This window comes from Arachis ipaensis, chromosome B03 (assembly GCF_000816755.2).
Source record: "Arachis ipaensis cultivar K30076 chromosome B03, Araip1.1, whole genome shotgun sequence".
Lineage (NCBI taxonomy): Eukaryota > Viridiplantae > Streptophyta > Magnoliopsida > Fabales > Fabaceae > Arachis > Arachis ipaensis.
Genome location: NC_029787.2, coordinates 66,423,136 through 66,438,330, shown reverse-complemented (window position 1 = coordinate 66,438,330; position 15,195 = coordinate 66,423,136).

The window sequence follows — 15,195 nt, the reverse complement described above, 5'->3', positions numbered from 1 at the left end:
TCTCATATGTATAGATCCACCAACTGAGTGGTCTAGAGATATCTAGGCCTTTTCTATAAGCCCATAGTAAAAGACGTCTAACTGCACCCATTCTGAAAAAATTTCAGAGGGGCATTTCCTTAGCATCCCTCTGTACCTTTCCCAGGCATTATAAAGAGATTCATTATCCTCTTGTTTAAAGCCTTGGATGTCCAGCCTTAGCTGTGTCATCCTTTTTAGAGGGAAATATTGATTCAGAAATTTGTCTGATAACTGTTTCCATGTTCTTATGCTTGCTGTGGGTTGGTTATTTAACCACCTCTTAGCTTGATCTGTTACAGCAAATGAAAATAGTAATAATATGTAGACATCCTGATCTACTTCCTTATCACGTACTGTGTCAACAATTTTTAAGAACTGTGCCAGAAACTCAGTAGGTTCTTCCTGTGGAAGACCGAAATACTGGCAATGTTGCTGCACCATGATAATGAGCTGAGGGTTTAGCTCAAAACTGCTGGCCCTGATGGGGGGTATACAGATACTACTCCCATAGGAAGCATTAGTGGGGTTAGCATATGACCCTAGAGTCCTTCTGGACTGTTCATTTCCACTTAGGTCCATGATGGAGAAAGGGAGATGATGTGGATTGTAAATAGAATAAACCGAATTTAAAAGAGAATAAAATAAAATACTTGGAAAATAGAATATAAATTTCGAAAACCAAAAGGAAAAGAAATAAAAGAAATTCGAATACTAAAATGATTGATTAATTGAAAAGATTTGAAAAATTTTGGATATGATTTTCGAAAAATAGAGAGAGAGAAAGTGGTTAGGAAGTTTTGAAAAAGATATGTCTTAAAATTAAAGATACTTGTAAGAAAATAAATAAATAAAAGAAAAGATTTGAAAAAGATATGATTTTAAAATTTTAAAGATTGGAACTTTCTTAACATGGAAACACCAAACTTAAAATTTTTCAATCAAAATAATAAAATAGGACAAGTGATTCGAAAATTATGAATAAGAAAAGAAAAAGATTTTGAAAAAAATTTATAAAGGATTTCCGAAAAATCTAAAAAGAAAATTGAAAAGGATTTAAAAAGATAAATTTTAAAATTGAAATTTTAACTTAACTAACAAGAAACTACAAAAATTTTTTTAAAAAATTTTGACTAAGTCAATCTAAGGAATTCGAAAATGATGAGTAAATAAAGGAAATGATATATTTTTTTTTGAATTTAATGAGGAAAGAGAAAAAACAATAAAATGACACCAAACTTAGAATTTTTAGATCAAAACAAAGAAAATAAACAAGAAAACTTTGAATGTCAAGATGAACACCAATAACACTTTGAAGATTAAGATGAACACCAAGAACAAATTTTGAAAATTTTTAAGAAAATAAAAATACAAAGGACACCAAACTTAAAAAATTTTATACTTTGGACACTAGTAATTCGAAAATGCACAAGAAAAACAAGGAAAGACACAAAACAAGAAAAATTAAAGATCACACAAGGAAAATAAACAAGAACAACTTGAAGATCAAGAAGAACTAAGAACATATAATTCGAAAAATTGAAAGAAAAATAAAAGCATGCAATTCACACCAAACTTAAAACATGAAACTAGACTCAAACAGAAAACTCAAAGGAAAATTAAGGATTAATGAAGAAAAATAAGATTTTTGAAAAGAAAATAAAAGACTCAAATTTAGTGACTCTAAACCAAAAAGATAAATTTTTCCTAATCTAAGCAACAAAATAAACTGTCAGTTGTTCAAACTTGAACAATCCCCGACAACAGTGCCAAAAACTTGGTGTGGGAAATTGTGATTACACTTTTCACAACTCTGCACAACTAACCAGCAAATGCACTGGGTCGTCCAAGTAATACCTTACGTGAGTAAGGGTCGATCCCACAGAGATTGTCGACTTGAAGCAAGCTATGGTTATCTTGTAAATCTTAGTAAGGAGATTAATGATAAAAATGATTTTTGTTTATGAAAAGTAAATATCATGAAATAAATGGTACTTGTGATTCAGTAATGAGGAACAGGTTGAAGTTCCGGAGATGCTCTGTCATCTGAATCTCTGCTTTTCTACTGTCTTCTTCTCCAAACACGTATGGCTTCCTTCAATGGCAAGTTGTATAATCCTCTCGGATGAAAAATACCAGGTACGATCTCTGCACAGCTAATTAACTGTCAAATTTCTCGTCTCAGGTGAAAAATACCAAGTACAGCTACCACACGGCTAATCATCTGTTAGTTCTCACTAGCGTCGAAATAGGATCTCTCTCCCCTTTTGCACACTGTCACTGTGCCCAACATTCGTGAGTTTAAAGCTCGTCACAGTCAACCCTTCCCAGATCCTACTCGAAATACCACAGAAGATTCTGATCTCACGGACTTGGTCTGTGGATTAGAGACCTAAGAGATACGCACTCAAGCTATCGCCCAATGACTACGTTGAGCTCAGATAAAATGGGAGTGGTTGTCAGGCACGCGTTCATAGAATTAAGAATAATGATGAGTGTCACAAATCATCATAGTCTCTATATTGAAGTACGAGTGAGTATCTTAGAATTGAATCAAGCGTGATTGAATAGAAAACAGTAGTAATTGCATTAATCCATTGAAGCACAGCAGAGCTCCTCACCCCCACCTATGGGGTTTAGAGACTCATGCCATAGAAGATACAATATGAAGTGTAAAATGTCATAAGTTTCTACATGAATCTCTAAATGTAGTTTTTATACTAAACTAGTAACTTAGGTTTACAGAAAATGACTAACTAAGTGCAGATAGTGCAGAAATCCACTTCCGGGACCCACTTGGTGAGTGTTTGGGCTGAGCTTTCAAGCTTACACGTGCATATGCTTCAAGTTGGAGTTAAATGCCACCTGGGTGCCAAAATGGGCGTTTAACACCAAAAAATGTGCCAGTTCTGGGTTTTACGCCAGAAAGTTTTTGGCTGGATTTTAACGCCAGTTTGGCTCATCAAATCTCGGGAAAAGTATAAACTATTATATTTTGCTAGAAAGCCCAAGATGTCTACTTTCCAATGCAATTAAAAGCGTGCCAATTTGGCTTTTGTAGCTCCAAAAAATCCACTTCGAGTGCAGGAGGGTCAGAATCTAACTGCATCTGCAGTCCTTTCTCAGCCTCTGAATCAGATTTTTGCTCAGGTCCCTCAATTTCAGCTAGAAAATACCTGAAATTATAGAAAAATACACAAACTCATAGTAAAGTCTAGAAATGTGATTTTTGCATAAAAACTAATAAAAATATTATAAAAAGTAAATAAAACATACTGAAAACTATGTAAAAACAATGCCAAAAAGGGTATAAATTATCCGCTCATCAGTGCCCATCCTCTATTATTGATCTCCCTGTTAATCTCAGGGTGCTCGTTCCTTCCAAGTTAGAAGCCAACCTCTGGAATGATTTGCCTCTCACTCACCCAACCATAAAATTGGTTTTGGTTGAATGGTGAGAGGAACTTGTATTCATTGTGGCTTGAGGATCCTGAGGTTGGTTCCTTGGTATTTCTCTTCTTTGATCATGAGGCTCTTGGTGGTGCCATTGGGATGAGGAAAGGGATTTGAAAGGTTAAAGAAAGTTGAAGAAAGTTGCAAGAGAGTAAGAAAAACACAGTTTTGCTCCAACACCAAACTTAGGACTTGATTATCCCAATCAAGAAAAGGAAAAGAATGGTAAAGACAAGGGGGGAGAGTGTGGAGGTTCTTTCAAGTATGAGGTTTGGGTTCAAAGTGTGAAGAGAGGTAGGAAAGTGAGGGGCTTTTATAGAGGTAGGATGTGTAGTCTAGAGGGTGGAAAGTGAAAGCAATTCAATGTTTTCCTACTTGGGGAATGGCGCCTAGCATGGGAAGAGGCGCCAATCCTTATCCCTTTTGGTTTCCTGCATGTGTTGAGTTCCAAAGTGCAAATACACTTTGACTTCTTGCTTTATGAGCTGTCAATCATGTGGGCCCCATCCTTTCCCCTAAAAATAAAAACCAAAACCCCATTAGTAATGACAAAAGAGAAATCCTTCACATTTCCTATATTATAAGTCATTTAAATTGCAATTGATGAGTGTCCCTTGGGACATGAAACTTAATCCCATTGCATCTAATAAATTGGTTTCATCATTGGGTTTTAATATGTTCATAAGAGTGAAATAATTCCAATCCTTTCACATTCCTTCACTTCTAACCCCTTCCGAACATATTAAAACTAACCTTTATGCACCCACCAATTTATTAAATGCACGCCTTCGATACCAAGTGGCATGTCCAGCCTTGCTTTGGCCTTCTTTAGTGTTGGCGTGCCACGCCTGGGTCTTCAAGTGGCACACCCAAGTGAGGATTGAGAGCTGGCGTGCGACACCTTCGACACCAAGTGGCACGCCCAGCTTTTTGGACCTTCAACCTCTTCTCTGGAAACTTGTACTGGCGTGCCATGCCTTGATGCTCAAGTGGCACACCCATTTTAATGTGGCTCCTTTAAGCTTGGCGTGCCACGCCTGGGTCTTCAAGTGGAACGCCCAAGTGATGATTTGAGGCTGGCGTGCCACGCCTTTGATACCAAGTGGCACGCCCTAGTGATTGTCCCCTCTGGATTGATGAACTGGCGTGCCACGCCCAATGGTCCAAGTGGCACGCCCATAGTGTCTACTTCAGCATTGCTCTCTGGAAAAATATATTGCCGTGCCACGCCCAGCTTCTGGCGTGCCACGCCCATGTAAAAGATCCAATCATGCTTCTCTGGAAATCATTACTGGCATGCCACACCCAACTTCTGGCGTGCCACGCCCATGTAAAAGTGATAAACCACTATTTTATGGTTTATCTTGTGCTTAATTGAGTGGATTTTATCAACTCTTTACCCACTTATTCATAATATTTGCATGGTTTTATATTTCCTTCCTGATTTTGTGCTATGATTGAAAACATGCTTCTTTGATCTTATAATTTCTTATTATTAATCCTCTCTTATTACCATTAGATGCCTTGATATGTGTGTTAAGTGCTTTCAGAGATTATAGGGCAAGAATGGCTTGGAGGATGGAAAAGAAGCATGCAAAAGTGGAAGGAATACAAGAAGTTGGAGAAATTGCTAAGCTGTCCAGCCTGACCTCTTTGCACTCAAATGGCTATAACTTTAGCTACAGAAGTCCAAATGATGCGGTTCCAGTTGCGTTGGAAAGCTAACGTCCGGGGCTTCGATTTGATATATAATATGCCATAGTTGCCCTGACGCTAGATAACGCAATCGCGTGCTCCATGCGGTCGCGTCACAGTGACGAAAATCTAGCGTGGTTGAATTTGAGACCAACGAATTCTGGGCTGTTTCTGACCCAGTTCTCGGCCCAGAAAACATAGATTAGAGGCTATAAAGTGGAGGAATGCATCCATTCATATGTAGGCTCTCATAATTCACTTTTCATGTTTTAGATGTAGTTTTAGAGAGAGAGGTTCTCTCCGCTCTCTCTTAGGATTAGGATTTAGGACTTCTCTTAGTTTTAGGAGTAACTCTCAATCCCAGGTTCTTTATTTTTATTTCTTTTCTCAATTTTGTTTGTGACTCTCTATGTTTAGATTGATTTTCTATTTAATATATTTTGAGGTATTTCAGACTTATGATTACTTTCTTTTATTTACATGATTATTGCTTCCCATCTGAAGGCATTCTTATTCCAGCAAATTTACTTTTTCCCTTTTGGTTTTGGTTAAGAAATCAGTAACTCAGGAGTTATCCAATTCAACAGCATAATTGTTAATTGTTATCTTGCCAATTGAGTTGAACTTCAATAATCCCAATCTTTTCTTAGGAAATAAATAGGATTCGAAGATCAAACTAATTAGTCCCTTGACTTTCCTTTACTTTAGTAAAGGTTAACTAAGTGGAATTAAGATTCGACTTTCATTGTTATTGATAAGGATAACTAGACTGGACTTCCAATTTCTCATACCTTGCCAAAAGTTGCTTTACAGTATTTATTTATTTTTAATTGCCATTTAAATTATTTGTCATATAACATATTCCCACCTTACTTCCAAAACCCCAATTTACAAACTCATAAGCAATAATAAGAACATACCTCCCTGCAATTCCTTGAGAAGACGACCCGAGGTTTGAATACTCGGTTATCAATTTCAAAGGGGTTTGTTACTTGTGACAACCAAAACGTTTGCACGAAGGAATTTTTGTTGGATTAGAAACTATATCTACAACGCGACTGTTTTTATGAACTTCTTTACTGGCAAAAATCCTAACGTCAAAAAGCTTTGAGGATCATTTCTAAAATTCAATACTGGTGTGCCACGCCCAACTCCTGACGTGCCATGCCCACACAATTTTATGCCGTTTGCTCCAAGTGGCACACCAGTTTCACACGCCCAGCTTTGTTCTGTTGTTTTCTTCCCTTTTTGTTGCTCTTTTCACCTGAAATTCAGCACAAACCCATTTCAAAGCAATGTACCATAATATTCATCAATTAGTTCATGAATTGCAATGATCAAATGAGATTATTCTCTTTTATGGTCCTTTTTAGGCAAGAAAAAAGGGTAAATGATGCAAGTCATCAATGCACCTCTTCTTCCTCCTGGCATACAACACAAACAAACCAAAAACACAAACAGAACACTCTATTGCTAGAGTGAAGTTATAGTTAGCAGAAACAAAATCTCAAACAGTTAATAGGCTTAACAAAAATAGAAGAAAATGCTTAATCTAGATTGTCACCTACTTAATCTTTGTTAATCTAAATCAATCCCCGGCAACGTCGCCAAAAACTTGATGAGGGAAAAGTTGAATTTTGCACAAACTAACCAGCAAGTATACTGGGTCGCATCAAGTAGTAAAACTCACGAGAGTGAGGTTGATCCCACGAAGATTGATGGATCAAGAAATTTTAGTTGGGTGATTAATCTATTCAAGCGAATATTTGATGGATTGAGTGAAGTTGGATCAACAGAAAGTAAATAGCATGAAATCTAAAGTGTTGAATTTAAATTTGCTTGAAATTTAAATGGCAAGAAACTTAAAGTGCATGAAAAATAAATTGCAGAAAATTGTAAAATAGACTAAATCTTAAATTTCAAGAAAAGTAAATGACTGGAATCTTAGATTGTAAGAAAGTAGAAGAGAAAAATCTAAATGGCACTGAAATTTAAATTGCAAGAATCGTAAATGGGAATTGGGTTTAGAGAATGAAGGAAGGTAGTAAAAATTGTGATTGAAAGTAGATTCAGAGTGATCTAAATTGAAGAAAATCAGGAGAATGATCATTAGGGATTGGAGATATCATAATCCATCATGAATCAAATAGGTCTCAACTCCTTTCTCAATCATATGAGTAGATCTATCGTGGATTGAAATTGATTGGATCCCAATTTCTTAGCAATCCAATCTCTCTAATCATAATCAATCTAGCCAATTCCTTGATCTAATTGTCATGAGAAGAGTTTAAGTGCATGTCTCTCATCCATAAGCCACACAATCTCTCAAGATCTCAATTCCTCCCGAATGGTGTTGATCAAGAGAGTTGTGAAGGATGGAGCTCTAATACTAATGCAAGTGATTCCCCTTCCGAGGCTCACACGAGCATTCAATTGAATTAAACCCCCTTCCGGAGTGAGTAATTCACAATCAAAACAGAAGTTATCCTATAGTTACACAAATGAATTGAGAAGAAGAAGAATTTCATTGATTCATTATGATTACAATAGAGATCCTCCCCCTAATGAAAAATGGGGTTTAGTTCATCATTGCTCTAATAAAAATAGAAAATAGAAAAGTACAGAAGATGAAAAACATAAGGAAAATACAAAAGAAAATGAGTGCAGAGTTTCCCAATTTGGATGCCTGATTCTTATGCCTTCCAACCTCCTTTTCTAACTCAAATTCTCCTCCCTTTATACACTTTCTTCTTTCATCTCTTCATGTAACACTCTAATTAACCTAAGCCTTACCTCGCATCGTAAAGCAAAGATTAATCAAAGGTTACGACAGTTCTAAGCTTATACATATCATATATAGAAGGAATTAAGAATATCTATAATCCCGATGAAGAATATCGCTTAAAGACAGGATTTGAAAAGCGCAAAATATACTAGCGAAGCTACTAACTTAAGGCACAAGGAATAGGTACGGCATAACAAAATATCATAGTATAATAGTATAATGTCATAAGATGTCAGCCACGGCTCGCGGAGTTTGAACCGACTAGCCATATACAGACAATACATGAACCCAAACAATAAAAACAGCTTATACAAGTTTTTTTCTCTCAGATACAAGCTTCTAGGCAAAACAAAATACAAAAGTGAGAGACATAATTCAAAATAAATCAAAAGTGCCAAAGGAGTACCCAGATCCTCCGCTTCTGACACCAACTAGACAACTCACCATGATGGGTTACGACCTGCATCTGAAAACAACAATAGAAATATGGTATGAGAACTGGAGGTTCTCAGTATGGTAACAGTGCTCAGTGATGTAGGATATAAGACCCTGGGACGCCAAAGGCAATCCTAGACTCCATATCCACCACAAGAATTCAAGCTTAAAGCATTCTAAACCAAATAAGCATAATAGGTAAAACCTTAACAAAACTCAAAACCATAGTACTATAAAAGGGTAATCTATCTTAGGGAATTTCTAATCTAATCAAATACCGCTATCCCACAGCCTTCACCAACCGATCCTCCATGCGATCCCATCGCCACCGCCTTCCGAATCTCCTTAATCCCAGTAGAAAACACAAATATATACAATATAAGTAAAACAGAAATAGAAGCATGTATAGCAATTAATTCAAATAGCAATTAGACATGTTATACAGATAGGAAAACAATATTAAGTCGACAAAGCATACAAACAAATAGAAAATGCACATGATGAATGCCTGCCCTACTGGCTGTGATATCACATTGTCGGTTCAACTGCCAACCCGACACATCTCCATGGAGATGATGCCCTTTGGATTTATGGTGTGGGAACCCCCGATATATAGTGCTCGGATCACTATCCAGGGTTTTGCTCCTGTACGCTCTGATGATCCGAAGGGATGCGAGCGGAATCTATTGCCACCGACCTCATATCTAAGCGCAAGCGGGACGAACCACCGCCCTTACGCTGTCGCCGCTACCTCGACAGGCGGGATTAACCACCGTCCCTGCCGGGCGCATAGCGTCTCATAATCTCAGTATAAACAATACTTCAGTGGTTTTTCAGAAAATATTTTTTCAGCATATATGGATCCATCATCTTATTCAGAGTCCTCGACTCACCACAACCACTGTAAATTCACATCTTAGTTCCAGACTCAATAGTTCCTCAATTCTCGTCTCATACATCAACCATACAACACATAACCACAAGCCATTCTCAGCACGCCAGAAACCTAGGCCTCTGTTTTCTAAGTTTTCCAAATAATGTCATCTAAATTCGCAAAAATTGTTCCCAATGTTTTAAAAGTCTAAGACTAGGCCCAAGAGTCATAAAATGGTGTTAGAGAAGCTTACAACCTTGTTGGGAAGGTAGAATAGTTGAAAAACAAGTAAAATTTGAGAAACAGGCGTGTGCGTCCGCACAGGGGTGTGCGCGTGCGCACGCCCAGGAAATTTTTAAAAGTGTACGTACGCACAGGGGTGTGCATACGCACAGGTGTCAAAACTCAAAATGGTCTGTTCACTCGTATAACCTGTGCCAGCGCCCCCAACAGACTGGTCTTCCCAGCATGTGCGTCTGCACAGGTTGAAATCCTTCGTTAGATATGTGCGTGCACACGCTGTGCCAGCTGATGCCAGGGCATCTTGGCCAGTTTCACTGACCTTTTCTTTATGGTTTTAAGGTAGTTTCATGCATTTTCTTAGGAAATAAGCTAGTATTGGGTAAATAATCACTTACATCTTGATTCAAGCAAACATTGTGAATTTTACATGATTTCATGAGAATTATGCATGAATTAAAGGACAAATTGAATGATGCATGTCTCATAACTTGGATTAGAGCTTTGATGCACTTTATTGCTTGATTTCAGGATAAAGGAAGCAAGGAAGAACCACGTTAGTAGCCACGTTAGTCTAGCTAACGTGACCACTAACGTGGAATGAAGGCTAGCTTGCAACGTTAATGAGAAAAGTGATTGCTAATAACGCCTTCGTGAGCCATCATAGCCTATGTCAGTTGCCACGTTAACTATGTTAACGTGGAAGCTAACATGGAAGAAAAGTAGAACTCCAACCTTAGTGGTAAAAGTAAGTGCCACTAACGTTCCAAAAGGGGAAATTGGCCACGTTAAGAGCCACGTTAACTTAGTTAACGTGAGCTCTAACGTGGAAGAAGAAGATAATGCCAACGTTAGTGACACTCACCTTTGTCACTAACGTTGGACTAAGCCCATATTCGCTAGGTTAAAAGCCACGTTAACCTAGTTAATGTGGACTCTAACTTGGAGGGAGCAAGAATCACTAACGTTAGTGACACTCACCTTTGTCACTAACGTTGGATTGAGCCACTATGAGCCACGTTAAGTTGCCACGTTAACTACATTAACGTGGAATCTAACGTGGATAAGAGGGATGAGGAGCCAACGTTAGTGACACTCACCTTTGTCACTAACGTTGGAGATGGCTATCAATACCACGTTAGAAGTCACGTTAACCTAGTTAACGTGAACTCTAACGTGGGAAGTAGGGGCGTTCTGAAGTGTTAGTGACAAAGGTAAGTGTCACTAACGCTCTCGAAGATTTGGCAAGCCTACGTTAAAGGCCACGTTAACTATTCTAACGTGAACTTTAACATAGGGAGAAAGGGGTACTCCCAACGTTATTGAAAAAGGTGAACCCCAGTAACGTTTGCGAAGGGCCAAAGGTCAACGTTAGTGGTCAGGTTAGTGCCACTAACGTTGAAGTTAACGTGGACTACTTTGGGTTAGGAACGTTAGTGAAAAAGGTGATTGTCACTAACGTTCTCAACCCCACATTTTCACTTAACGTTAACACCACTAACGCCCTAAGCTAAAGTCCCTGCCTACTTCACACTTTCTCTGCAAGTAAAGCTGAGCCCACTGAAGAAGATAACTGCTTCAACTCAAGATCCAAAGGCCCATATCCAAGACTTGAAGAGCCAACTAGAAGATCAGAAGAATAGTATAATTAGGGAGAGCTTTGAACTAGAATGGAGCTTTTGGCATTATTAGAATTACTCTCTGTAATTTACTTTCTCTGCTCTTTTAGTTTAACTTTCAGAATGTACTCTCCATCTTTGCTTTTCATTCCCAGAGCTATCCTTTCATTGGGTTAGGGAGCTCTGTTGTAATTTGATGGATCAATAATAGTTTTCATTATTCTTCTTCTTTCTTTTCTCTTGGTTTTACTAGAAAGCTTTCAATCTTCATCCAATTGAGTAGTTATCTTGGAAAAGAAGCTATTCATACTTGGATCTCTTCTGAACCTTGGAAAAGGGATGAAGAGATCATGCTAGAAATGCTTTCTCATGTTGGACCAAATTGGAGTTTGGGCAGATATGGTGACATATAATTCTCCCAATACTTTGATTTGGAAATACATGTGGTATAATCAGTGACCACACTTCATCTCTTCTCATGAGCAATTAGACCAAGGAATTGGCTATTGATCAGATTTGAGAGATTGAATTACCAAGGAATTGGAATTCAATCACTTAAGATTGCCAAGGAGATCAATGAATGCATTGATTGAGGAAGAGATGAAAATGAACTTGATCCGGAGAATGCAACATCTCCTAAGCCCAATGAATCCCCTATTTCTGATCTTACCCATTCTCTTTACTTTATGCCATTTACTTTCATGCTAAACTCCCCTTCCCCATTTAAGATTATGCAATTTACTTCCCGTCATTTAATTTCTGCTATTTACTTTCCCGCCATTTAATTTCCTGCAATTCTCAACTCACTTTCTGCTTAGCTCAACTAGAACATTCTTCCAATTAAAGTTGCTTGACCAATCAATCCCTGTGGGATTCGACCTCACTCTACTGTGAGTTTTTACTTGACGACAATTCGGTATACTTGCCGAGGGAGATTTGTTAAGGGACAAGTTTCCGTGCATCACCAGCGCTGCGAATAGAGCATATTTCCCTGCCTGTGCATCCGCACAAGTAAATTCTGAAATTCTGCAACCTTGCAGAATTTCAGATTTTCAACACCATCTTTGAATGATCATAACTTCCTCTACAAAATTCTAAATTTTACAAACTTTATATCAATTAAAGGGTTTTCAAAGATCTTTAATTCTAAATAAATTTCATCAAATTTTGAAAATCAAGACAAAAGTTCTGATCAGACAAAGTTCACCAAAAACCAACTTTTACCTAATAACCCAAATTATCAATTTTTCCAACCTTCATATCTCAAACTAACCAAAATAATACCAAACCAATTAAAGTCACTCTAAAACTCTATTATTTCACCAAAAACTACCCTCTTGGGTCACCAACCACAATTTATACCAATCTCTCATCATACTTCATCATTTTCAACATCAATATCAACATATAACAATTATCAACAACTTTCCACCAACACACTCACCATTCATCATTATATCACCATCAATTTTCTATCATCAACTCATTCTTGCTTCCAAGCCATAAACAATAATAGTCATCCACTCAAATTTATCATACATCATAATCCCAATATCATTATTTCTCAACATAACAATATTAATTCAATACACAACATCAACCAACCATCATCAACAACCACATAAATTCAACCCTATCCTATGGGTCACTAGCCTAAGTGTCCATGAATATTATATACTACATAGACAAAACCGAAACCATACCTTGGCCCATTCCCAATATGTCCAAAAATCAAAATTGAGCACCAATGAGCTTTCCAACCACAATCTAAGCTTCCAACAATCACCAACAAGCTCCAACTCACAATAATCAAACTATATATGCAAAAACCATCACAAATCAACCTAGGGTTCCATTCAAGCATAAAATCAAAAGGGTTTAATGTCTCTTACCTTGTCCAACAAATTTGATAGAACAAGTCTAATGCTAAGCAAGGATTAGAGCAAACCTAAACATCCAAAATTACAAAAACTCATTTAACCCAAAGCCCTAAATACCCAAAATTTTGGAGAGAAGAACTGGGAGAATTTCGAACTTACCTTACCAGTTTCTTATATGCGTTTTGTAGAGCTCTTCACAAGGAACGCGTAGCTGCTAACGGCACGTAAATTGGAGCACCGTAGCTCGAGATATCGCGAAGAGAAGCTGATGATGAATAGTGCTCAAGCTCTTCTCTCCTCCCTCTTTCAATTTCAGATGTGTGTGTTTAATGTGTGTTATGACTGCATGGGTTCATTAAATGAACCTTATATATGTTGGGCTTGGGCCCAACTTGGGCCCGGTCCAACCCATTAGCGTTTTTAGCATGTTTGGCCCAACTTCGGGCCAAAACTTTAAAATTAACGCCCGATTTTTTACTTCTAGTATTTTTCTAATATTTTGGCTGTTTTCACTTTTTCTCGTGCGGTACCGGGTAGACTTGAACTAGTTGAACCGGTTCAACTGCTGGTTCGTGGTTTTTTACGGTTTTCCGCAGAAAGTACATTTTCTGACTCAGAAAGACCGACTGAGTCCGAAAATCACCTTCAAATCCTCAAATTCTCACTCTAACTTCTCGAAGTCTAATTAGGGCAATTAATCACTTAATTAACCGGTTGATTAGTTGTGGTTCTTACATTCTTCCCACCAAATAAGAAATTTTGCCCTCAAAATTTGAATTATCTGAGAAAAGCTCGGGATAATCCTTTCACATTTCAGACTCCAATTTCCATGTATGCTCTTCTACTCCTGCTCGCTCCCAGGCAACTTTAACCAATGAAACGTCCTTCCTCCGTAGCTTCTTCACACTAATGTCATCGATCCTCACTGGCGTTACTTGGAAAGTCAATTTCTCTTTCAACTCGACCGATTCAGGCTCCAACACATGAGCCACATCTGACGTGTACTTACAGAGTTGTGACACGTGGAATGCGTCATGCAAGTTAGACAGATGAGGTGGCAAGGTAACTTGATACACCACCAGCCTGAATCCTCTAAAATCTCAAACGGTTCTATGTATCTTGAGTTCAACTTCTTGGTCTCGATTGCTCTTTCGATCCCAGTTGTCGGTGTCACCCGAAGAAATACATGTTCTCCCACTTCAAACTCTAGCGGTTTCCTTCTCTGGTCCGCATAACCCTTCTTTCGACTCTGAGCAGTTAGAATCCTTGCTCGAATCTTCTTGATATTCTCAGTAGTATCTGCTATTACATCAGGACCCAAAACACTTGCTTGACCAGATTCATACCAACAAAGTGGAGACTGGCACTTCCATCCATACAAGGCTTCATACGGAGCCATCCCAATGCTCGCATGAAAGCTGTTGTTATACGCAAACTCCACTAATGGCATATAATGATCCCAACTTCCAGGTTGATCCAACACACATGCTCTTAGCATATCTTCCAACATCTGAATAGTTCTTTCCGACTGTCCATCAGTTTGCGGGTGATATGCGGTACTGAGACATAGCTTCGTACCAAAAGCTCTTTGGAAAGCTCCCTAAGACCTTGAAGTGAATCGAGGATCTCGGTCCGACACTATGCTCGATGGCACACCATGCAACCTTACTATCTCCTTTATATACAACCTTGCTAACTCTTCCATAGAACAGTTCACTCAGATAGGCAGAAAGTGAGCAGATTTGGTTAAGCGATCCACGATCACTGGTGCGCGGTGGAAGTTAGGCCAATTAAGAGATTTGTAATATAAGAATAGCGTTGCGAGTATAGCTCTTAACCAGCTAAAATCCACCTTACCAATTTAGAAAGGTGTCACAAAGATTTAAAATAAAAATACTGGGAGTATGAGTCCCAAGTCGTCTCCCAACGAGTTGGATAATGAGCAATTAAATAATTGTAAATTAAAGCAATAAAATAAAGAATGATTATTAATATTCTAAATAAAAAGCCTTAACTCGGGGAATGATTAATTGGAAGTTCTATCCTTGTTGGGCTCTCTTAAGTGTAGTATCAAAAAGGTTGTTGTTTTCACTTAGTTAACCCTTACTAAATAAAGGAAATTCAAGTGATTGAGCTAGCTCTTATTCGCAAATCCTAGTCCTCTTCCTTGGGAAGGTTTAGCGTTAGTAAATACAG